Source organism: Python bivittatus, unplaced genomic scaffold (assembly GCF_059951505.1).
Source record: "Python bivittatus isolate LINGU-HERP-01145 unplaced genomic scaffold, Pbiv_v1 ctg000700_np1212, whole genome shotgun sequence".
Lineage (NCBI taxonomy): Eukaryota > Metazoa > Chordata > Lepidosauria > Squamata > Pythonidae > Python > Python bivittatus.
In genome coordinates, this window is record NW_028277098.1 from 86752007 (window position 1) to 86761488 (window position 9482).

The window sequence follows — 9482 nt, forward strand, 5'->3', positions numbered from 1 at the left end:
AAAATCTATATTCTTTTCCATTATTCCCAATATACAATATTGTACTCTCCTCCTGAATTCTTCTCTGTTATTGCGTTGGATGGCTGCCGTTTAGCAGCCGTGTATTGGGTGGTGAACTCCCTCCTAGAGAAGAAACAGCTTTATGATCTTCCACCTGGCTGCTCTGGCCAATTCGCAGCATATTTGCCAAGGTTCCCTTTTAAGAAGGTTGTTTAGATGGCAGTGGATCAGCTCCGCAAGACCTTAGAATAAGTGGATTATCTGGCCTCTTCAATCAGGGTTCAGGCTGGTTTTGGGATGGAGATGGCATTGGTCACTCTTGTGGGTGATCTATATCATGACCTGGATGGGGGAACTGGGGCACTCCTGGTCTTATTAGACCTCTCAGTGGTTTTTGATACCATTGACCATGGTATCCTTTTGGACTACCTACAAGATATGGGGATAGATCATGGGTTAACAGTAGCTCTAGATAGATGCAAGCCAGGAATCTTTTAGAGCCCAGCCTGAAAACATGGGGCTTTGGGAAAATGTTGCTCTAACACTATCATCTTCAAACATAATCTATCAGGGAGAGTATATCAGGGATGGATTAAGATCATGTTTGTCATCCCTTTCCCTGAGCTCAGCATGTTCTTTTGATCTTCTCTATGGACTTTACATTCATACCAAAGCTGTAAGCTCATAGTCTGAAGCCCTATGACCTACACCCTGCCTATGCAATTTGTTCACAAAATTTCTGCCATCACATTGAGTTTGTTCCCTTGTGTGGATTCAGGGCTGCAGTCACAGCTAGAAGTGAAATCCGAGCCCTCCCAGCTCCCATACTTGTTCTTCCAGTTGATTTCTTTTCAAAACCCATAGAGCTTTTCATTCTCACATTTCAGCTACTGACTTGTTGCATATTAGCCTGATTATATCAACAGGAAATGGGGTAAGATACTAAAATCCCAAGCCCATGTCTCATATTGTTATCAGATCTCCAATCATTTTCAACTTTCAGCTCGAGGCACATGTAATGAAGTCTGGTCACTCCAAGTCACAAGGTCAAACTGCCTCACCAAAGGGTTATAATACAACTGACAAGCATAGCCTACATTTCTAAAACTCAGAAGCCAAAAGGTCCCTTTGATTTTACTAGAATCCCAAAGGCCAATTATTTGCTATGGCCTTGCAAAGCTGGTATCTCCTGGGTATGTTGGGGTTTAGATTAACTCCCAGAATTGCCATCCACTATGGCTATTCAACAGGTTAAAAACAAACCTTTTCAGGTTAAGATATGGGAAGGAGACATCAGAAGAAACACACATGGAAGTGGCCCAGAAAGTGCAAAGAACACTTCTGAACTGGAGGAAGAGCTTTGTTACATGTGTTAGATTTCCAAAAGAGGAGTTAGAGCACGTTGTCTGTCAATGTTCCAATTTTAAGATATTTTCTCTGAAACACATCCTGTTGATTTGAAATCTAACACTTAACTTTCAAGGAAGCATTTTTAGGTTTGCAAGCTATTTTTAAAAAATTCTGATACTGTCTGTCTACCAACCTACTTAGCTAATTATCTGTACAGACCTTTATGGCTTGGTTTTCAGAGCAGCAGGGGCATTGTGTGTGTGTGTGTGGGGGGGGTAACCTGCTCACTTTATAGTGGGGAGAGGGGAGAGAGGCAGTGGGCTGGTTCTTGATCTTCCTGCATGGATTATGGAGGTATTAAGAAGAGAAGCAAAAGGCCAGGGTGATGGAAGAAGCTGAACCAACCTGGCAAATAAGAAGTAACAGTAACAATAACAGCAGCAGCAACAACAGCAACCTAAAAATTAAAGTGGGAATTAGCGAAGTAAGACTAGAGAATTTTAGAAGGAGGAGGAGGCAGGACTGCAATGTCATCTTGTTGGACCTGCGGTTGTCTGTTCCCAGTGGCAGCCTCTGCCCGGTGGAATAGCATCCCATCAGGGATTTGGATGGCTCCAGCCTGTTGCAAGGCATTGAAGACCTGGCTGTTTCCCCAGGTATTTGAATCTGGTGGGTAGCTGAGCTCTGTTGTTATTGGTGTGGTTTCTTTTTCCTTTTTCCAGTAGCATGGTTATTGCTCATCTTTGAGTGCCAGGGGTTATATGTGGTGGGTTTTCAATGTTTTAATCTTTGTAAGCTGCCCAGTATTACTCCTGTGAGACGGGCAGTTATATAAATCATATGGCTTTTATTTTAACTCAGTGTTTCTCAGCCCATATTATCGCCAAGCAGTATGGTCAACTTGGACCCAAGACTGGAATAGTCCACACCAAACCAAGGAAATCTTGTCTTCTAGTTTTTGATCTAGTAGACACCTCCTCTTGTTTGTTTTCTGGTAATCTCCTTTTAAATGTTTGTAGTCGTGGTACTAACTTATATATTGTTGTGGAATAAAATAACTGAAAGAGGAGCAATATCATGTGAATATAAATGCAGATGATTTGAATGCAGTTGAAGTGTGGTTCTTGATTGATTAATCCAATCATGGATCGATCCAATCTGATTCACCATGAAGTTTATTGTTCTTAAAAGAGAGTGAGAAGCAACATAAAGCACATTTTGTTTAGTTTACTTGTAAAAAAAACTTAAACAAACATTGCAGGACAAACTCTGAATTGCAAAATAAAATAGCATTCAGCAATATGTAATCCGATGTATAGGTCTGTGGGAGAGGTATGAACTAAAAAAATATTCATGGGTAAGAAGTCTTGCTTTAAGAGAGGGAAGAAAATCAGCTCCCTGCCTTTGAGAAGATGCAGTCTAAATCTCACTAATCTATATGGCAATCTTGAAAAATGAGGAAACTGTATTTTTATAATAACTGAGGGACTACAACTAAAAACTGGCACTGCCTCTGGCTATTTCACGAGTATGTGGATAGAAGATATGAAACTGGAATAAGCAATAGGTTTTTTTGGTTGACTTACTGGAGCAGAGGAACGCTGCATCTTCTTGGAATGCCATCGTTTCGGGATGCCTACATTAAGGACAGCGTGGGTTGGTTGACCTCCAAAGTCCCTTTGAACTAGCACTCTAAATTTTATTATAATGGCAATTACTAATGGGAAGCTTGAGATCTCCTATCAATGTGACTGAATTAAAAGTATTGCTGCATACAATACTTGAGGAGCACTGAATAAGGAAACCTGTTACCTAGAGAAAAACATACAGAGAAAGAGAGAACAAAAGGGCATGGACTGAAATAATATTTGCAGCTTTGTGTATATGCTGAGATGTAAATTTAGAAAAGTTTGTTGTAATTTAAATATCATATCACCAGGGATGATCTGAGAAGACTCACTGAATGAGGCAGGAGAAGGAGCTGTCACTTCCTCCAATACACCCCTTCCCTGATGGCATTTCCATCAGTCATTTTCTGATTGGCCAACTAGCTCACCGCCCTATAAACAGTGCTCTGAAGATGATGCGTTGTGAGGTACACACAGAAGCAACAGTCTCCTTAACACACACTGCTGTGAAGACTCTAACGGAGATGTACATTAAAACTGAGCAAAAGTGCTCTTTTGAAATTCTCTACCAAATTTATGGACAGAAAAATTTGGTGGACCATTTTTCCAGATTTCTCCAAGGGAAAAGGAGGCTGTCTTACAAAGTCTCAGAGGCAGGACTTCCCCTTAGCAGAATATGAAAAAGTTCCCATGAGAGGGTCTCCTTCATGTCACCTTCTTTGGGGATTGAATGGAATGGTGAGAAGACAGGGAGGCTGCTAGGCAGCAGGAAGAGGGCCACATAATGACATAAAGGATATTCAAAAACATCCTTTTGCTACCTTATTACTTAATAAGTACAAATACCTCACCTCATGTAGGTGTTCTTCATGAGAATTTCACCAACATTCTCTTCTTCTTTGAAAGGAAGTTTGAAGGCATAGACCCTTTCATCAAATTGGATGAGAAGTGACAGCACCCAATGTAGGAGTTCTTCTGCCCAGCACAAGCACATATACAGCAATCAGCTGAGGCAGCCTTCAGTACAGTGAAATACTTCTCTGAGTAACAGGTCCATAGACCAAAGAGACTGCCTTATTCTGCCTAATGGTAGAGCTGGCTCTGAATATCGTTCACCTCACACACACAGCCTGTATGTTTCACATTCTTTTGCTCAACATAACTCTTGATGGGCAACTTCAGATTGTGTGTTTTGCCTTCGTACACTTATTTATCTTTAAAACATACACAAATGGATTGTTCCTTCAAGCAGAGAATGTCATCAAAACAGAGATCAGCTTCTGATCATCTTCAAATAGAGGACTGTCCTTGGTAACAGGACACATGACCATCCAGGTGACTGCTGTTCAATCTAGCTAGAGCTCCACTGAGAAGCATATGGGAATTTCCAAGGGGAAGAGAATTCAGTGCGTGATGTTACTGGGTGAAAAAATCCAACAAAAAACAATCCACCAGTTTTTTAAAGTTTTCTAATGCATTGAAATGACTAAGCACTGAGGCATCCAGAGTGTTCTGAGCCCCAAATGACCCTAGATGTTTCTCAGTTGTCTACGTGCAACAGACGTTCTAGATTGTTTGCCCTGTTTTATTTTTCCAAGAATCACACTCCTATAGCTCTATTTCTGTTACAAGCTGTGTTCCATGTGTACATACACATACACAAACATTCAGCAATAGCAGGCTTAGATCAAGAGCTGCTTTAAGAATCCACAAGGTGGGTAAATGCAAGGATACTCCAGGAAATGGAACAAGAGCTGACAAATATGATCATATGAGTAATGTCATTTCTTCTCTCGTCTGCTGTTGTCCCACAAGGAGTTATATGTTTCTAAATACCTGGTATACAATTACCTACAAACATCAGAATGGAAAGAACAGGAAGCTTTTAAAAAATGGGCTCACACAGCACTGTGCTCCCAGCTTTCGGACAATGGCTGATGTCTATCCAGTCATTTGTTCCTATTTGAAAAATGACTGCAATCTCTGATGAATAGAGAAGCTGGTCATGTGTGCAAATATAAGGGAGAGGCAAAGAAGAAGAAGGAGACAGGAATCAAGGGAAGCTCAGAAGTGCAAGTGAGTTAGAATGTAAAAACATTTGTTCACGTTCCAATACTTATTGACAAGAACTGAATTTGAAAATAATATTTTTCACTTGTAAAATCAAATGCATGTGCTCTTATGGCACCCTGCAAAATGGTAATTTGTTCTCAGAGATCTCAGAGATCTATTCTTGCAGCTGTTTATAATTTTGGTAGAAAAAAATTAGTTCCATAAAAGTGTTTGGTTTTGGGTTTTTTTTTTTTTTTTGGTTTCTTTGCTTTTTCTCCCTTTTAAACCTCTCATCAAACTCAGCCTTTTCTTAGGATCCTTTGTTTATTCCACTTGCTTTCATCTCTAGACTATGACCTAAGTCTAAGGATGTATGAATGCATTTGCTGAGTCACTCAATTAAAAAGAAATCTTATACCTAAATTAAACGTTAAGTTTAAATTAAATGTGTGAAAACATTGGCTCTGAGGACAGCTTTCCTCTCAAGCTGATTATCAGCTTTGAAAGGGCAATTTTTATTAGACGTGTGTGTGTGTGTATGTTAAACTTTCCTGTTTGTACCCCATGCTCCTGTCCTGATTACACACACACACACACACACACACTGTATTTTATATAGCCAGTAGTCGCAACTGTTGTATGTAAAGGTTCTGGCATATTGTCCTATAGTTTATGAGCTAGTTGGCTCCTTATCTGATTAATTAGATTTGTTTTAATCAATTACTTCATTGGCTAATTGAGTGATTGTCCTGAGTTCAGTAAGGACTTTAATTCCCAATGAAATTATTGAAACCTAATTTTTTCATTCATAACATTTCATACTAGTATACTAATAAATGTGAATGGGAAAAAAAGCCACAAAACCTTAGTTCATACGTGGTACAGTTGTGCCTGGCACTATTCCAGGGGAAAAAAATCCTCCTGTGTAACAGAAAAGGGGTGTGACCTGTTGTGGCAATTAATCATATTAAAAATATATTATTTTAAAAATGGTCTGATTAATCAAGGATGCCTTTTAGATTATTTGCTTCTTTGATACATCTAAATGTAGCATAGCCTTGGTTATTCACACTGATCTCTCCCTTAGCTCCTCTTTCTTCCCCTACTATCTGTATTCCACTTGACATGTTTTGAATTTTCATTCCCATAATCCCTATTTAATGCGGCCAAGAATAATGGGAAGTCCAGTATGTATGGAAGTTGTCAAGATGGGAAATCTGTTTTAAATGGTTAACTTTCTAGAGTCAGTATATATCCTTCCCTTTTTCTAATAAACTGCCATATACACCATGGCTCTCACTACTGTTTCCAAGGTGCACTGACTTTTATTTTCTATTGAGAAGCCAACATTTGTTGAGAAACTCAGCACTTGAGAAACCAACATCTTGCCAGATCCTGAATCTCTTTTACTGAGTTTCATCATTTAGCAGACTCCTCCATTCTGTTCTTTTTCTGTGCATTTTGCATAGTCATATTTAGGTTCAGATTTAGACCTTCTTTACTGTTTCTCCATTCAATATATTAAACTGAAATTAAAATTAAATTCAAACAGCTGAAATATGGGTTCTCCAAAGTGGTCAGTATTGACCCCCAAGGGTCAATGGGACTATCCAAGGGGTGGATAATAATATTAATACTAGACAACCCATGACCCGTTGAGTCATCATTTCAGAGATATTTCCTTACCTAAACAGAGAAACAGAATGACCAAGGACAAAAAAGCAGTTGAAGCGTGACTTGTGACTTCCTGCCAGCTTCCCCATTGACTTGTGGGAAGCTTGTGGGAAGCTGTCAGGGAGCGTCCAAAATCTCCCTCCCTCCCTCCCTCCTGCCCTCCCTCCCTCCTTACTTCCCATATATAATGTAGGCTTGCACCATTTGCCCTCCCTTCACGACCCTCAGGAGAGCCCTAGTGAAGCCTCCTCCTCCTCCTGAGCTGAGCAGCAGAACTGCCTGCCACTTTGCTGGTGGGAGGTGGAACAAAGAGAGACGTGGACCATAAGGAATATGGCACCCCTGCCTCCAGAGTGTCTTCAAGGGCCCCCTCCATTGAAGGAGGAAGAGGGCTCACCTGTCAACCACTAGCACCCCCAGCCAGCCTTACCTCACCAGCAGGCATCCAAGTCACTCCCTCATCCTTCCCTCAATGCCCACCACCATTAAGAGATTTCAAATGTTGGCCTTGGTTCCAAAGTAGCCAATTGCTTCTCGTGAGATGGGCAGTATCTAAATTTGAAATATAAATAAAAATAAATCATTGCTCGCTCATCGGGCCTTGCTGCCAGCCAACTGGGTGCAGGGGCCAGAGGGAGGCAAGAAAGAGGTTGGGCTGGCCTGTCTGCCTTCCTTCCTTCCTTCCTTCCTTCCTTCCTTCCTTCCTTCCTTCCTTCCTTCCTTCCTTCCTTCCTTCCTTCCTCCCTCCCTCCCTCCCTTCATTTCCACATATATATAGGTTTGCACCATTTGTCCTCCCTTCACAACTCTTAGGAGAGCCCAGGTGAAGCTGCCTCCTCCTCCTCCTCCTCCTCCTCCTCCTCCTCCTCCCTTTGTTGGGGGAGATGGAACAAAGGAAGCTGCAGACCATGAGGAAAATTGCACCCCCACTCCCCATTCTGGCATGTCCCCAAGGGTCTGTTGGACCTTGCCGCCAGCCAGTTGGGCTCACAGGACAGAGGGAGGTGGGAAAGAGGTTGGGTTGATGATCACCCAACCTGGGCTGCCCACGGTGGCATAGCAGAACACCAGTGCTGAAGCAGTCAGAAGTTTCCCAAATTTCAATCCCACAGGAGTAATGGGTCCCAGATTTTGGATGCATTCTCTAAATTAGCCCATCTGATATACCTTGGTTCAAAAATTGCTGCCCTATAACATACTGTTTCACCCAGTTGAAGGTTATAGACACGAGAGTTTTAGTAGATTAATAGTACTATTAGTTAAAATAGCATTTATTAAATTATTTTCATATAATAAATGTTTGGGGGTCAATGAACAATCTGAAACTTCATGAAGAGGTTGATGAGCTGATGAGTTTGGGGACCCCTGGCTTAAATGAATGAAAGGCATAGTGTAGCCCTATGCATTTTAGAAGTAAGTTCTCTTGAATTTAGTAGGTTTTATTCCAAAAAGCCAGTATAAAATTGCAGCATCAGATTTCAGAAGTAAAAATAATTATGTAGGAAAAGGAAAAAAAAGTTAATCTCCTTTGGGGGAAGATGATACTTGCTATTAAAACAAATCAAAACGTAAGCAACGACCCTGGATAGTTAAACAGTACACTCACCCAACAGTAGAATCACCCAAATTTCTAACACAGTGAGCTTTCATGCAACTCAAAAACACAGTACACATATCCTTTGTATGATGAAGATGGGACCCTCCTAATCAAGAATCATTTAAAGTCCTTGTAAGTCTTTGTCCTAAAGCTCCCAAAATGCAACATTTTGAGGAACCTAGCTTGCAAGCCCATGCAAATGAGGGGGAATTCTAGGAGGAAATGTAAGACCAGTCATAACATGGTAAGAAGTTCTCCTTTGGGCTGTGGCAATAACTACATGGAAAGGGAATTTCAGTATGTTATCTTTCTAGGTGCAAGGAAATACGCTGGGTTCCCCACCTAGAAAGTTGGTACGTGAATTGGATCAGGGAACATGAAGCAAGAACTTCCAGAACATTCTGATGACCAATTACTCAAATGGGGATGTGCTTGAACAGAAGAGGTGAATGACAATGTGGGGGGAGCCCATATTTTCCCTCCTCCCAGTTCTACATCACCCATACCACCCACTACATCTTGGCCACCACCTGCTTCACTCCCTTGGATCTTTTCCAAGTTGAAACTGATTCAGAGAGATGAAGCGTCCATGGACAGAGATCCGTTGCCAGAGCAAAGAGCAAAAACCCCTGTCCCAAATACTCCATGAAAGAGGCATGAATCTACCTTCCTGAACTAGTTAACTGCAATGTAAAAAATAATAAGAAAGAAAATGACACACAGTTTCAATGTGGCTGATGAATGCTCTGGGCATGAGGAATACAAGCATGCAAATCAGACCAGTTAGTCTGAGCTGGAGGCAGGAGGAGGAGCGACATTCCCAATAACCATACAAGGCTGCTGCTAGGCATTCACTGACAGAGTAAAAGAGAGGTGGATGGGAATTCCCCTGTCCAGACTTAAATATCTTTAGCGTTTCCTGGCTGCTAAACCTTCCATAGCACCCGTATCTCCCCCATCTCATCCTCTCCCTGGAGACCACCACAAGACTTGCATTCAGGACACATGTTAGGGCTAGTTCAGAGTTGGCAACCTGGTCCTTGCTCCAAGAATTTCATTCTTGTTTTATATACTTTTATTCTTTCTTTTTTTTTAAGTCCACACTGCTTTATTTCTGTAAATGCCCCTGGGACAGGCACAGACTCTATTATGTATTCTTAGAGAATCAACGTGGCAAGCAG